We start from the raw sequence: 13,803 nt of genomic DNA, 5'->3' as shown, positions 1-13,803 counted from the left end.
TTTTTTTTTTTTTCTAACCGAATCGGTAAATCGCAAATTAGAGGGTCTTAGAGAAGGAATTCGGCTAAAATCTCGTCAGCTCATTGCGTAGTAATGAGTCTCGTCCGTTTGCCCGTTTACAATCAAATTAGCCTACAATTTTGTCCAAATCCGGCAGTGCCGAGCTACTTTCATTCACATGTTATCTGGTCCGATCGAGATTCAGATGATTTGAGCCGAAAATCGTCTGTCAACAAGTAATAAAAATAGAAAAAAAAAAGGGTGCAACACGAGGACTTCCCAGGGGGTCACACCTAGTACTGCTCTCGCCAAGCACGCTTAACTTCGGAGTTCTGATGGGATCCGGTGCATTAGTGCTGGTATGATCGCACCCGACATTGAGTGGGATGTTTATTCTTATATCCCTCGAGTACGTGGGAGCGGGCGGCGATGGACAACACGCGGCACTGCTCTCGCCCAATCATAACCATGAAGTTAAGCGTTCTGGCGCGATGGCAGAGTAGGATGGGTGACTCCCTGGGAAGACCTCGTGTCGCGACCGTTTACGTAAATTATGGATAAAACAGTCGAAATAATTGTTTTAATGAGTTAACCGTCTCGGAGTAATCTGCGTCATACCCTTCCGCACAGAACCGGCTCACGACAACAAAAATCGATAAATGTTCCCAGAAAATAGAAAAAAAAAATAAGAAGAAGGAAATAACGAATGTAAAGCTATTATTATGCCTGGGATACGATAAAATGGAACCGGAATCGAATTTCGAACTTCCTAAGCGGATTTCTCGAGGAAACGAAAGCTTAACAGAAGCGGTAAATCGCAAATTAGAGGGTCTTAGAGAAGGAATTCGGCTAAAATCTCGTCAGCTCATTGCGTAGTAATGAGTCTCGTCCGTTTGCCCGTTTACAATCAAATTAGCCTACAATTTTGTCCAAATCCGGCAGTGCCCGAGCTACTTTCATTTCACATGTCTTATCTGGTCCGATCGAGATTCAGATGATTTGAGCCGAAAATCGTCTGTCAACAAGTAATCAAAATAGAAAAACACGAAAAGGGTGCAACACGAGGACTTCCCAGGGGGTCACATCCTAGTACTGCTCTCGCCCAAGCACGCTTAACTTCGGAGTTCTGATGGGATCCGGTGCATTAGTGCTGGTATGATCGCACCCGACATTGAGTGGGATGTTTATTCTTATATCCTCGAGTACGTGTGGAGCGGGCGGCGATGGACAACACGCGGCACTGCTCGCCCAATCATAACCATGAAGTTAAGCGTTCTGGCGCGATGGCAGAGCTAGGATGGGTGACCTCCCTGGGAAGACCTCGTGTCGCGACCGTTTACGTAAATATGGATAAAACAGTCGAAATAATGTTTTTAATGAGTTAACCGTCTCGGAGTAATCTGCGTCATACCTTCCGCACAGAACCGGCTCACGACAACAAAAATCGAAATGTTCCCAGAAAATAGAAAAAAAAATAAGAAGAAGGAAATAACGAATGTAAAGCTATTATTATGCCTGGGATACGATAAAATGGAACCGGAATCGAATTTCGAACTTCCTAAGCGGATTTCTCGAGGAAACGAAAGCTTAACAGAAGCGGTAAATCGCAAATTAGAGGGTCTTAGAGAAGGAATTCGGCTAAAATCTCGTCAGCTCATTGCGTAGTAATGAGTCTCGTCCGTTTGCCCGTTTACAATCAAATTAGCCTACAATTTTGTCCAAATCCGGCAGTGCCCGAGCTACTTTCATTTCACATGTCTTATCTGGTCCCGATCGAGATTCAGATGATTTGAGCCGAAAATCGTCTGTCAACAAGTAATCAAAAATAGAAAAACACGAAAAGGGTGCAACACGAGGACTTCCCAGGGGGTCACCCATCCTAGTACTGCTCTCGCCCAAGCACGCTTAACTTCGGAGTTCTGATGGGATCCGGTGCATTAGTGCTGGTATGATCGCACCCGACATTGAGTGGGATGTTTATTCTTATATCCCTCGAGTACGTGTGGAGCGGGCGGCGATGGACAACACGCGGCACTGCTCTCGCCCAATCATAACCATGAAGTTAAGCGTTCTGGCGCGATGGCAGAGTAGGATGGGTGACCTCCCTGGGAAGACCTCGTGTCGCGACCGTTTACGTAAATTATGGATAAAACAGTCGAAATAATTGTTTTTAATGAGTTAACCGTCTCCGGAGTAATCTGCGTCATACCCTTCCGCACAGAACCGGCTCACGACAACAAAAATCGATAAATGTTCCCAGAATAGAAAAAAAAAAATAAGAAGAAGGAAATAACGAATGTAAAGCTATTTTATGCTGGGATACGATAAAATGGAACCGGAATCGAATTTCGAACTTCCTAAGCGGATTTCTCGAGGAAACGAAAGCTTAACAGAAGGTAAATCGCAAATTAGAGGGTCTTAGAGAAGGAATTCGGCTAAAATCTCGTCAGCTCATTGCGTAGTAATGAGTCTCGTCCGTTTGCCCGTTTACAATCAAATTAGCCTACAATTTTGTCCAAATCCGGCAGTGCCCGAGCTACTTTCATTTCACATGTCTTATCTGGTCCCGATCGAGATTCAGATGATTTGAGCCGAAAATCGTCTGTCAACAAGTAATCAAAAATAGAAAAACACGAAAAAGGGTGCAACACGAGGACTTCCCAGGGGGTCACCCATCCTAGTACTGCTCTCGCCCAAGCACGCTTAACTTCGGAGTTCTGATGGGATCCGGTGCATTAGTGTGGTATGATCGCACCCGACATTGAGTGGGATGTTTATTCTTATATCCCTCGAGTACGTGTGGAGCGGGCGGCGATGGACAACACGCGGCACTGCTCTCGCCCAATCATAACCATGAAGTTAAGCGTTCTGGCGCGATGGCAGAGGTAGGATGGGTGACCTCCCTGGGAAGACCTCGTGTCGCGACCGTTTACGTAAATTATGGATAAAACAGTCGAAATAATTGTTTTTAATGAGTTAACCGTCTCCGGAGTAATCTGCGTCATACCCTTCCGCACAGAACCGGCTCACGACAACAAAAATCGATAAATGTTCCCAGAAAATAGAAAAAAAATAAGAAGAAGGAAATAACGAATGTAAAGCTATTATTATGCCTGGGATACGATAAAATGGAACCGGAATCGAATTTCGAACTTCCTAAGCGGATTTCTCGAGGAAACGAAAGCTTAATAGAAGCGGTAAATCGCAAATTAGAGGGTCTTAGAGAAGAAATTCGGCTAAAATCTCGTCAGCTCATTGCGTAGTAATGAATCTCGTCCGTTGCCCGTTTACAATCAAATTAGCCCACAATTTTGTCCAAATTCGGCAGTGCCCGAGCTACTTTCATTTCACATGTCTTATCTGGTCCCGATCGAGATTCAGATGATTTGAGCCGAAAATCGTCTGTCAACAAGTAATCAAAAATAGAAAAACACGAAAAGGGGTGAAACACGAGGACAACCTAGGGGTAAATAACGATGTAAAGCTATTATTATGCCTAGGATACGATAAAATGGAACTGGAATCGAATTTCGAACTTCCTAAGCGGATTTCTCGAGGAAGCGAAAGCTTAACAGAAGCGGTAAATCGAAAATTAGAGGGTTTAGAGAAGGAATTCGTCTAAAATCTCGTCAGCTCATTGCGTAGTAATGAGTCTCGTCCGTTTACCCGTTTACAATCAAATTAGCCTACAATTTTGTCCAAATCCGGCAGTGCCCGAGCTACTTTCATTTCACATGTCTTATCTGGTCCAGATCGAGATTCAGATGATTTGAGCCGAAAATCGTTTGTCAACAAGTAATCAAAAATAGAAAAAACACGATAAAGGGTGCAACACGAGGACTTTCCAGGGGGTCACCCATCCTAGTACTGCTCTTGCCCAAGCACGCTTAACTTCGGAGTTCTGTTGGGATCCGGTGCATTAGTGCTGGTATGATCGCACCCGACATTGAGTGGGATTGTTATTCTAATATCCCTCGAGTACGTGTGAGCGGGCGACGATGGACAACACGCGGCACTGCTCTCGCCCAATCATAACCATGAAGTTAAGCGTTCTGGCGCCGATGGCAGAGCTAGGATGGGTGACCTCCCTGGAGAAGACCTCATGCCGCGACCGGTTACGTAAATTATGGTTAAAACAGTCGAAATAATTGTTTTTAATGAGTTAACCGTCTCCGGAGTATCTGCGTCATACCCATCCACACAGAACCGGCTCACGACAACAAAAATCGATAAATGTTCCCAGAAAATAGAAAAAAAAAATAAGAAGAAGGAAATAACGAATGTAAAGCTATTATTATGCTTGGTATACGATAAAATGGAACCGGAATCGAATTTCGAACTTCCTAAGAGGATTTCTCGAGGAAACGAAAGCTTAAGAGAAGAGGTAAATCGCAAATTAGAGGGTCTTAGAGAAGGATTTCGGCTAAAATCTCGTCAGCTCATTGCGTAGTAATGTGTCTCGTCCGTTTGCCCGTTTACAATCAAATTAGCCTACAATTTTGTCCAAATCCGGCAGTGCCCGAGCTACTTCATTTCACATGTCTTATCTGGTCTCGATCGAGATTCAGATGATTTGAGCCGAAAATCGTCTGTCAACAAGTAATCAAAAATAGAAAAACAAGAAAAAGGGTGCAACACGAGGACTTCCCAGGAGGTCACCGATCCTAGTACTGCTCTCGTCCAAGCACGCTTAACTTCGGAGTTCTGATGGGATCCATGGCATTAGTGCTGGTATGATCGCACCCGACATTGAGTGGGATGTTTATTCTTATATCCCTCGAGTACGTGTGGAGCAAGCGGCGATGGACAACACGCGGCACTGCTCTCGCCCAATCATAACCATGAAGTTAAGCGTTCTTGCGCGATGGCAGAGCTAGGATGGGTGACCTCCCTGGGAAGACCTCGTGTCGCGACCGTTTACGTAAATTATGGATAAAACAGTCGAAATAACTGTTTTTAATGAGTTAACCGTCTCTGGAGTAATCTGCGTCATACCCTTCCGCACAGAACCGGCTCACGACAACAAAAATCGATAAATGTTCCCAGAAATTAGAAAAAAAAAATAAGAAGAAGAAAATAACGAATGTAAAGCTATTATTATGCCTGAGATACGATAAAATGGAACCGGAATCGAATTTCGAACTTCCTAAGCGGATTTCTCGAGGAAACGAAAGCTTAACAGAAGCGGTAAATCGCAAAATAAAGGGTCTTAGAGAAGGAATTCGGCTAAAATCTCGTCAGCTCATTGCGTAGTAATGAGTCTCGTCCGTTTGCCCGTTTACAATCAAATTAGCCTACAATTTTGTCCAAATCCGGCAGTGCCCGAGCTACTTTCATTTCACATGTCTTATCTGGTCCCGATCGAGATTCAGATGATTTGAGCCGAAAATCGTCTGTCAACAAGTAATCAAAATAGAAAAACACGAAAAGGGGTGCAACACGAGGACTTCCCTGGGGGTCACCCATCCTAGTACTGCTCACGCCCAAGCACGCTTAACTTCGGAATTCTGATGGGATCCGGTGCATTAGTGCTGGTATGATCGCACCCACATTGAGTGGGATGTTTATTCTTATATCCCTCGAGTACGTGTGGAGCGGGCGGCGATGGACAACACGCGGCACTGCTCTCGCCCAATCATAACCATGAAGTTAAGCGTTATGGCGCGATGGTAGAGCTAGGATGGGTGACCTCCCTGGGAAGACCTCGTGTCGCGATCGTTTAAGTAAATTATGGATAAAACAGTCGAAATAATTGTTTTTAATGAGTTAACCGCCTCCGGAGTAATCTGCGTCATACCCTTCCGCACAGAACCGGCTCACGACAACAAAAATCGATAAACGTTCCCAGAAAATAGAAAAAAAAATAAGAAGAAGGAAATAACGAATGTAAAGCTATTATTATGTCTGGGATACGATAAAATGGAACCGGAATCGAATTTCGAACTTCCTAAGCGGATTTCTCGAGGAAACGAAAGCTTAACAGAAGCGGTAAATAGCAAATTAGAGGGTCTTAGAGAAGGAATTCGGCTAAAATCTCGTCAGCTCATTGCGTAGTAATGAATCTCGTCCGTTGCCCGTTTACAATCAAATTAGGCCACAATTTTGTCCAAATCCGGCAGTGCCCGAGCTACTTTCATTTCACATGTCTTATCTGGTCCCGATCGAGATTCAGATGATTTGAGCCGAAAATCGTCTTTCAACAAGTAATCAAAATAGAAAAACACGAAAAGGGGTGAAACACGAGGACAACCTAGGGGTAAATACGATGTAAAGCTATTATTATGCCTGAGATACGATAAAATGGAACTGGAATCGAATTTCGAACTTCCTAAGCGGATTTCTCGAGAAGCGAAAGCTTAACAGAAGCGGTAAAAAGCAAATTAGAGGGTCTTAGAGAAGGAATTCGGCTAAAATCTCGTCAGCTCATTGCGTAGTAATGAGTCTCGTCCGTTGCCCGTTTACAATCAAATTAGCCTACAATTTTGTCCAAATCCGGCAGTGCCCGAGCTACTTTCATTTCACATGTCTTATCTGGTCCCGATCGAGATTCAGATGATTTGAACCGAAAATCGTTTGTCAACAAGTAATCAAAAATAGAAAAACACGAAAAAGGGTGCAACACGAGGACTTTCCAGGGGGTCACCCATCCTAGTACTTGCTCTCGCCCAAGCACGCTTAACTTCGGAGTTCTGTTGGGATCCGGTGCATTAGTGCTGGTATGATCGCACCCGACATTGAGTGGGATGTTTATTCTTATATCCCTCGAGTACGTGTGGAGCGGGCGGCGATGGACAACACGCGGCACTGCTTTCGCCCCATCATAACCATGAAGTTAAGCGTTCTGGCGCGATGGCAGAGCTAGGATGGCTGACCTCCCTGCGAAAAACCTCGTGTGCGACCGGTTACGTAAATTATGGTTAAAACAGTCGAAATAATTGTTTTTAATGAGTTAACCGTCTCCGGAGTAATCTGCGTCATACCCCGCACAGAACCGGCTCACGACAACAAAAATCGATAAATGTTCCCAGAAAATAGAAAAAAAATAAGAAGAAGGAAATAACGAATGTAAAGCTATTATTATGCCTGGGATACGATAAAATGGAACCGGAATCGAATTTCGAACTTCCTAAGCGGATTTCTCGAGGAAACGAAAGCTTAAAGAAGAGGTAAATCGCAAATTAGAGGGTCTTAGAGAAGGAATTCGGCTAAAATCTCGTCAGCTCATTGCGTAGTAATGAGTCCGTCCGTTTGCCCGTTTACAATCAAATTAGCCTACAATTTTGTCCAAATCCGGCAGTGCCCGAGCTACTTTCATTTCACATGTCTTATCTGGTCCCGATCGAGATTCAGATGATTTGAGCCGAAAATCGTCTGTCAACAAGTAATCAAAAATAGAAAAACAAAAAGGGGTGCAACACGAGGACTTCCCAGGGGTCACCCATCCTAGTACTGCTCTCAGCCCAAGCACGCTTAACTTCGGAGTTCTGAATGGGATCCGGTGGCATTAGTGCTGGTATGATCGCACCCGACATTGAGTGGGATGTTATTCTTATATCCCTCGAGTACGTGTGGAGCAGGGCGGCGATGGACAACACGCGGACACTGCTCTCGCCCAATCATAACCACTGAAGTTAAGCGTTCTGGCGCGATGGCAAGAGCTAGGATGGGTGACCTCCCTGGAAGACCCTCGTGTCGCGAGCCGTTACGTAAATTATGGATTAAAACCAGTCGAAATAATTATTTTTAATGAGTTAACATCTCGGAGTAATCTGCGTCATACCCTTCCGCACAGAACCGGCGCACGACAACAAAAATCGATATAAATGTTCCCAGAAAATAGAAAAAAAAATAAGAAGAAGGAAATAACGAATGTAAAGCTATTATTATGCCTGGGATACGATAAAATGGAACCGGAATCGAAATTTCGAACTTCCTAAGCGGATTTTCCGAGGAAACAAAAGCTAAGGAGAAGAGGGTAAATCGCAATAATTAGAGGGTCTTAGAGAAGGATTTTCGGCTAAAATCTCGTCAGCTCATTGCGTAGAAATGTGTCTCGTCAGTTGCCCGTTTACAATCAAATTAGCCTACAATTTTGTCCAAATCCGGCAGTGCCCCGAGCTACTTTCATTTTCACATGTCTTATCTGGTCCCAATCGAGATTCAGATTATTTGAGCCGAAAATCGTCTGTCAACAAGTAATCAAAATAGAAAAACCGAAAAGGGGTGCAACCGAGGACTTCCCAGGAGGTAAGCCATCCTAGTACTGCTCTCGCCCAAGCACGCTTAACTTCGGAGTTCTAATGGGATCCGGTGGATTAGTGCTGGTATGATCGCACCCTGACATTGAGTGGGATGTTTATTCTTATCTCCTCGAAGACGTGTGGAGCGGGCGGCGATGGACAACACGCGGCACTGCTCGCGCCCAATCATAACCACGAAGTTAAGCGTTCTGGCGCGATGGCAGAGGCTAGGATGGGTGACCTCCCTGGGAAGACCTCGTGTCGCGATCGTTTACGTAAATTATGGATAAAACAGTCGAAATAATTATTTTTAATTAGTTAAACATCTCCGGAGTAATCTGCGTCATACCCTTCCGCACAGAACCGGCGCACGACAACAAAAATCGATAAATGTTCCCAGAAAATAGAAAAAAAATAAGAAGAAGGAAATAACGAATGTAAAGCTATTATTATGCCTGGGATACGATAAAATGGAACCGGAATCGAATTTCGAACTTCCTAAGCGGATTTCTCGAGGAAACGAAAGCTTAACAGAAGCGTTTAATCGCAAATTAGAGGGTCTTAGAGAAGGAATTCGGCTAAAATCTCGTCAGCTCATTGCGTAGTAATGAGTTTCGTCCGTTTGCCCGTTTACAATCAAATTAGCCTACAATTTTGTCCAAATCCGACAGTGCCCGAGCTACTTTCATTTCACATGTCATATTTGGTCCCGATCAAGATTCAGATGATTTGAGCCGAAAATCGTCTGTCAACAAGTAATCAAAAATAGAAAACACGAAAAAGGGTGCAACACAAGGACTTCCCAGGGGGTCACCCATCCTAGTATTGCTCTCGCCCAAGCATACTTAACTTCGGAGTTCTGATGGGATCCGGTGCATTAGTGCTGGTATGATCGCACCCGACATTGAGTGGGATGTTTATTCTTATATCCCTCGAGTACGTGTGGAGCGGACGGCGATGGACAACACGCGGCACTGCTTTCGCCCAATCATAACCACGAAGTTAAGCGTTCTGGCGCGATGGCAGAGGTAGGATGGGTGACCTCCCTGGGAAGACCTCGTGTCGCGACCGGTTACGTAAATTATGGTTAAACCAGTCGAAATAATTGTTTTTAATGAGTTAACCGTATCCGGAGTAATCTGCGTCATAGTCCCCTTCCCACAGAACCGGCTCACGACAACAAATCGATAAATGTTCCCCGAAAATAGAAAAAAAATAAGAAGAAGGAAATAACGAATGTAAAGCTATTATTATGCCTGGGATACGATAAAATGGAACCAGAATCGAATTTCGAACTTCCTAAGCGGATTTCTCGATGAAATGAAAGCTTAACAGAAGCGGTAAATCGCAAATTAGAGGGTCTTAGAGAAGGAATTCGGCTAAAATCTCGTCAGCTCATTGCGTAGTAATGAGTCTCGTCCGTTTGCCCGTTTACAATCAAATTAGCCTACAATTTTGTCCAAATCCGGCAGTGCCCGAGCTACTTTCATTTCACATGTCTTATCTGGTCCCGATCGAGATTCAGATGATTTGAGCCGAAAATCGTCTGTCAACAAGTAATCAAAAATAGAAAAACACGAAAAGGGTGCAACACGAGGACTTCCCAGGGGGTCACCGATCCTAGTACTGCTCTCCAAGCACGCTTAACTTCGGAGTTCTGATGGGATCCGGTGCATTAGTGCTGGTATGATCGCACCCGACATTGAGTGGGATGTTTATTCTTATATCCCTCGAGTACGTGTGGAGCGGGCGGCGATGGACAACACGCGGCACTGCTCTCGCCCAATCATAACCATGAAGTTAAGCGTTCTGCGCGATGGCAGAGTAGGATGGGTGACCTCCCTGGGAAGACCTCGTGTCGCGACCGTTTACGTAAATTATGGATAAAACAGTCGAAATAATTTTTTAATGAGTTAACCGTCTCCGGAGTAATCTGCGTCATACCCTTCCGCACAGAACCGGCTCACGACAACAAAAATCGATAAATGTTCCCAGAAAATAGAAAAAAAAATAAGAAGAAGGAAATAACGAATGTAAAGCTATTATTATGCCTGGGATACGATAAAATGGAACCGGAATCGAATTTCGAACTTCCTAAGCGGATTTCTCGAGGAAACGAAAGCTTAACAGAAGCGGTAAATCGCAAATTAGAGGGTCTTAGAGAAGGAATTCGGCTAAAATCTCGTCAGCTCATTGCGTAGTAATGAGTCTCGTCCGTTTGCCCGTTTACAATCAAATTAGCCTACAATTTTGTCCAAATCCGGCAGTGCCCGAGCTACTTTCATTTCACATGTCTTATCTGGTCCCGATCGAGATTCAGATGATTTGAGCCGAAAATCGTCTGTCAACAAGTAATCAAAAATAGAAAAACACGAAAAAGGGTGCAACACGAGGACTTCCCAGGGGTCACCCATCCTAGTACTGCTCTCCCAAGCACGCTTAACTTCGGAGTTCTGATGGGATCCGGTGCATTAGTGCTGGTATGATCGCACCCGACATTGAGTGGGATGTTTATTCTTATATCCCTCGAGTACGTGTGGAGCGGGCGGCGATGGACAACACGCGGCACTGCTCTCGCCCAATCATAACCACGAAGTTAAGCGTTCTGGCGCGATGGCAGAGGTAGGATGGGTGACCTCCCTGGGAAGACCTCGTGTCGCGACGTTTACGTAAATTATGGATAAAACAGTCGAAATAATTTTTTAATAGTTAACCGTCTCCGGAGTAATCTGCGTCATACCCTTCCGCACAGAACCGGCTCACGACAACAAAAATCGATAAATGTTCCCAGAAAATAGAAAAAAAATAAGAAGAAGGAAATAACGAATGTAAAGCTATTATTATGCCTGGGATACGATAAAATGGAACCGGAATCGAATTTCGAACTTCCTAAGCGGATTTCTCGAGGAAACGAAAGCTTAACAGAAGCGGTAAATCGCAAATTAGAGGGTCTTAGAGAAGGAATTCGGCTAAAATCTCGTCAGCTCATTGCGTAGTAATGAGTCTCGTCCGTTTGCCCGTTTACAATCAAATTAGCCTACAAATTTGTCCAAATCCGGCAGTGCCCGAGCTACTTTCATTTCACATGTCTTATCTGGTCCCGATCGAGATTCAGATGATTTGAGCCGAAAATCGTCTGTCAACAAGTAATCAAAAATAGAAAAACACGAAAAAGGGTGCAACACGAGGACTTCCCAGGGGTCACCCATCCTAGTACTGCTCTCGCCCAAGCACGCTTAACTTCGGAGTTCTGATGGGATCCGGTGCATTAGTGCTGGTATGATCGCACCCGACATTGAGTGGGATGTTTATTCATATCCCTCGAGTACGTGTGGAGCGGGCGGCGATGGACAACACGCGGCACTGCTCTCGCCCAATCATAACCATGAAGTTAAGCGTTCTGGCGCGATGGCAGAGTAGGATGGGTGACCTCCCTGGGAAGACCTCGTGTCGCGACGTTTACGTAAATTATGGATAAAACAGTCGAAATAATTGTTTTAATAGTTAACCGTCTCCGGAGTAATCTGCGTCATACCCTTCCGCACAGAACCGGCTCACGACAACAAAAATCGATAAATGTTCCCAGAAAATAGAAAAAAAAATAAGAAGAAGGAAATAACGAATGTAAAGCTATTATGCCTGGGATACGATAAAATGGAACCGGAATCGAATTTCGAACTTCCTAAGCGGATTTCTCGAGGAAACGAAAGCTTAACAGAAGCGTAAATCGCAAATTAGAGGGTCTTAGAGAAGGAATTCGGCTAAAATCTCGTCAGCTCATTGCGTAGTAATGAGTCTCGTCCGTTTGCCGTTTACAATCAAATTAGCCTACAATTTTGTCCAAATCCGGCAGTGCCCGAGCTACTTTCATTTCACATGTCTTATCTGGTCCGATCGAGATTCAGATGATTTGAGCCGAAAATCGTCTGTCAACAAGTAATAAAAAATAGAAAAACCCGAAAAAGGGTGCAACACGAGGACTTCCCAGGGGTCACCCATCCTAGTACTGCTCTCGCCCAAGCACGCTTAACTTCGAAGTTCTGATGGGATCCGGTGCATTAGTGCTGGTATGATCGCACCCGACATTGAGTGGGATGTTTATTCTTATATCCCTCGAGTACGTGTGGAGCGGGCGGCGATGGACACGCGGCACTGCTCTCGCCCAATCATAACCACGAAGTTAAGCGTTCTGGCGCGATGGCAGAGGTAGGATGGGTGACCTCCCTGGGAAGACCTCGTGTCGCGATCGTTTACGTAAATTATGGATAAAACAGTCGAAATAATTTTTTAATTAGTTAACCGTCTCCGGAGTAATCTGCGTCATACCCTTCCGCACAGAACCGGCTCACGACAACAAAAATCGATAAATGTTCCCAGAAAATAGAAAAAAAATAAGAAGAAGGAAATAACGAATGTAAAGCTATTATTATGCCTGGGATACGATAAAATGGAACCGGAATCGAATTTCGAACTTCCTAAGCGGATTTCTCGAGGAAACGAAAGCTTAACAGAAGCGGTAAATCGCAAATTAGAGGGTCTTAGAGAAGGAATTCGGCTAAAATCTCGTCAGCTCATTGCGTAGTAATGAGTCTCGTCCGTTTGCCCGTTTACAATCAAATTAGCCTACAATTTTGTCCAAATCCGGCAGTGCCCGAGCTACTTTCATTTCACATGTATCTGGTCCCGATCGAGATTCAGATGATTTGAGCCGAAAATCGTCTGTCAACAAGTAATCAAAAATAGAAAAAACACGAAAAGGGTGCAACACGAGGATTCCCAGGGGGTCACCCATCCTAGTACTGCTCTCGCCCAAGCACGCTTAACTTCGGAGTTCTGATGGGATCCGGTGCATTAGTGCTGGTATGATCGCACCCGACATTGAGGGGATGATTCTTATATCCCTCGAGTACGTGTGGAGCGGGCGGCGATGGACAACACGCGGCACTGCTTCGCCCAATCATAACCACGAAGTTAAGCGTTCTGGCGCGATGGCAGAGGTAGATGGGTGACCTCCCTGGGAAGACCTCGTGTCGCGATCGTTTACGTAAATTATGGATAAAACAGTCGAAATAATTTTTAATAGTTAACCGTCTCGGAGTAATCTGCGTCATACCCTTCCGCACAGAACCGGCTCACGACAACAAAAATCGATAAATGTTCCCAGAAAATAGAAAAAAAAATAAGAAGAAGGAAATAACGAATGTAAAGCTATTATTATGCCTGGGATACGATTAAAATGGAACCGGAATCGAATTTCGAACTTCCTAAGCGGATTTCTCGAGGAAACGAAAGCTTAACAGAAGCGGTAAATCGCAAATTAGAGGGTCTTAGAGAAGGAATTCGGCTAAAATCTCGTCAGCTCATTGCGTAGTAATGAGTCTCGTCCGTTTGCCGTTTACAATCAAATTAGCCTACAATTTTGTCCAAATCCGGCAGTGCCGAGCTACTTTCATTTCACATGTCTTATCTGGTCCCGATCGAGATTCAGATGATTTGAGCCGAAAATCGTCTGTCAACAAGTAATCAAAAATAGAAAAAACACGAAAAAAAGGGCAACACGAAA

The 13,803-nt window shown here is 44.5% G+C and overlaps 16 non-coding genes across 16 annotated transcripts; all 16 read right to left on the bottom strand.

Annotated features, from left to right (window-relative positions):
* Positions 1-258: 258 nt before the first annotated feature.
* Positions 259-373, bottom strand: LOC142536649 (5S ribosomal RNA). The gene has a single exon (XR_012818413.1). It is a non-coding gene; the product is annotated as a 5S ribosomal RNA (ribosomal RNA).
* Positions 374-1,050: 677 nt separating this feature from the next.
* On the bottom strand, positions 1,051-1,167 carry LOC142536642 (5S ribosomal RNA). Its single transcript, XR_012818406.1, has one exon. It is a non-coding gene; the product is annotated as a 5S ribosomal RNA (ribosomal RNA).
* A 674-nt stretch (positions 1,168-1,841) lies between these two features.
* Positions 1,842-1,960, bottom strand: LOC142536637 (5S ribosomal RNA). Its single transcript, XR_012818401.1, has one exon. It is a non-coding gene; the product is annotated as a 5S ribosomal RNA (ribosomal RNA).
* A 679-nt stretch (positions 1,961-2,639) lies between these two features.
* LOC142536640 (5S ribosomal RNA) lies at positions 2,640-2,757 on the bottom strand. The gene has a single exon (XR_012818404.1). It is a non-coding gene; the product is annotated as a 5S ribosomal RNA (ribosomal RNA).
* Positions 2,758-3,823: 1,066 nt separating this feature from the next.
* Positions 3,824-3,942, bottom strand: LOC142536639 (5S ribosomal RNA). Its single transcript, XR_012818403.1, has one exon. It is a non-coding gene; the product is annotated as a 5S ribosomal RNA (ribosomal RNA).
* Positions 3,943-4,626: 684 nt separating this feature from the next.
* LOC142536645 (5S ribosomal RNA) lies at positions 4,627-4,745 on the bottom strand. The gene has a single exon (XR_012818409.1). It is a non-coding gene; the product is annotated as a 5S ribosomal RNA (ribosomal RNA).
* A 684-nt stretch (positions 4,746-5,429) lies between these two features.
* LOC142536651 (5S ribosomal RNA) lies at positions 5,430-5,548 on the bottom strand. Its single transcript, XR_012818415.1, has one exon. It is a non-coding gene; the product is annotated as a 5S ribosomal RNA (ribosomal RNA).
* Positions 5,549-6,610: 1,062 nt separating this feature from the next.
* Positions 6,611-6,730, bottom strand: LOC142536641 (5S ribosomal RNA). Its single transcript, XR_012818405.1, has one exon. It is a non-coding gene; the product is annotated as a 5S ribosomal RNA (ribosomal RNA).
* A 676-nt stretch (positions 6,731-7,406) lies between these two features.
* On the bottom strand, positions 7,407-7,527 carry LOC142536646 (5S ribosomal RNA). Its single transcript, XR_012818410.1, has one exon. It is a non-coding gene; the product is annotated as a 5S ribosomal RNA (ribosomal RNA).
* A 693-nt stretch (positions 7,528-8,220) lies between these two features.
* Positions 8,221-8,338, bottom strand: LOC142536643 (5S ribosomal RNA). Its single transcript, XR_012818407.1, has one exon. It is a non-coding gene; the product is annotated as a 5S ribosomal RNA (ribosomal RNA).
* A 683-nt stretch (positions 8,339-9,021) lies between these two features.
* Positions 9,022-9,140, bottom strand: LOC142536638 (5S ribosomal RNA). Its single transcript, XR_012818402.1, has one exon. It is a non-coding gene; the product is annotated as a 5S ribosomal RNA (ribosomal RNA).
* Positions 9,141-9,822: 682 nt separating this feature from the next.
* LOC142536647 (5S ribosomal RNA) lies at positions 9,823-9,938 on the bottom strand. Its single transcript, XR_012818411.1, has one exon. It is a non-coding gene; the product is annotated as a 5S ribosomal RNA (ribosomal RNA).
* A 680-nt stretch (positions 9,939-10,618) lies between these two features.
* Positions 10,619-10,734, bottom strand: LOC142536644 (5S ribosomal RNA). The gene has a single exon (XR_012818408.1). It is a non-coding gene; the product is annotated as a 5S ribosomal RNA (ribosomal RNA).
* Positions 10,735-11,413: 679 nt separating this feature from the next.
* Positions 11,414-11,531, bottom strand: LOC142536650 (5S ribosomal RNA). The gene has a single exon (XR_012818414.1). It is a non-coding gene; the product is annotated as a 5S ribosomal RNA (ribosomal RNA).
* Positions 11,532-12,203: 672 nt separating this feature from the next.
* Positions 12,204-12,321, bottom strand: LOC142536652 (5S ribosomal RNA). The gene has a single exon (XR_012818416.1). It is a non-coding gene; the product is annotated as a 5S ribosomal RNA (ribosomal RNA).
* A 675-nt stretch (positions 12,322-12,996) lies between these two features.
* Positions 12,997-13,114, bottom strand: LOC142536648 (5S ribosomal RNA). The gene has a single exon (XR_012818412.1). It is a non-coding gene; the product is annotated as a 5S ribosomal RNA (ribosomal RNA).
* Between the last annotated feature and the right edge of the window lie 689 nt (positions 13,115-13,803).

The sequence above is a fragment of the Primulina tabacum genome, unplaced genomic scaffold (genome assembly GCF_025594145.1).
Source record: "Primulina tabacum isolate GXHZ01 unplaced genomic scaffold, ASM2559414v2 Contig1396, whole genome shotgun sequence".
Taxonomy (NCBI): domain Eukaryota; kingdom Viridiplantae; phylum Streptophyta; class Magnoliopsida; order Lamiales; family Gesneriaceae; genus Primulina; species Primulina tabacum.
Note: the sequence above shows the minus strand (reverse complement) of the source record. Positions and strands in the feature narration are given on the sequence as shown.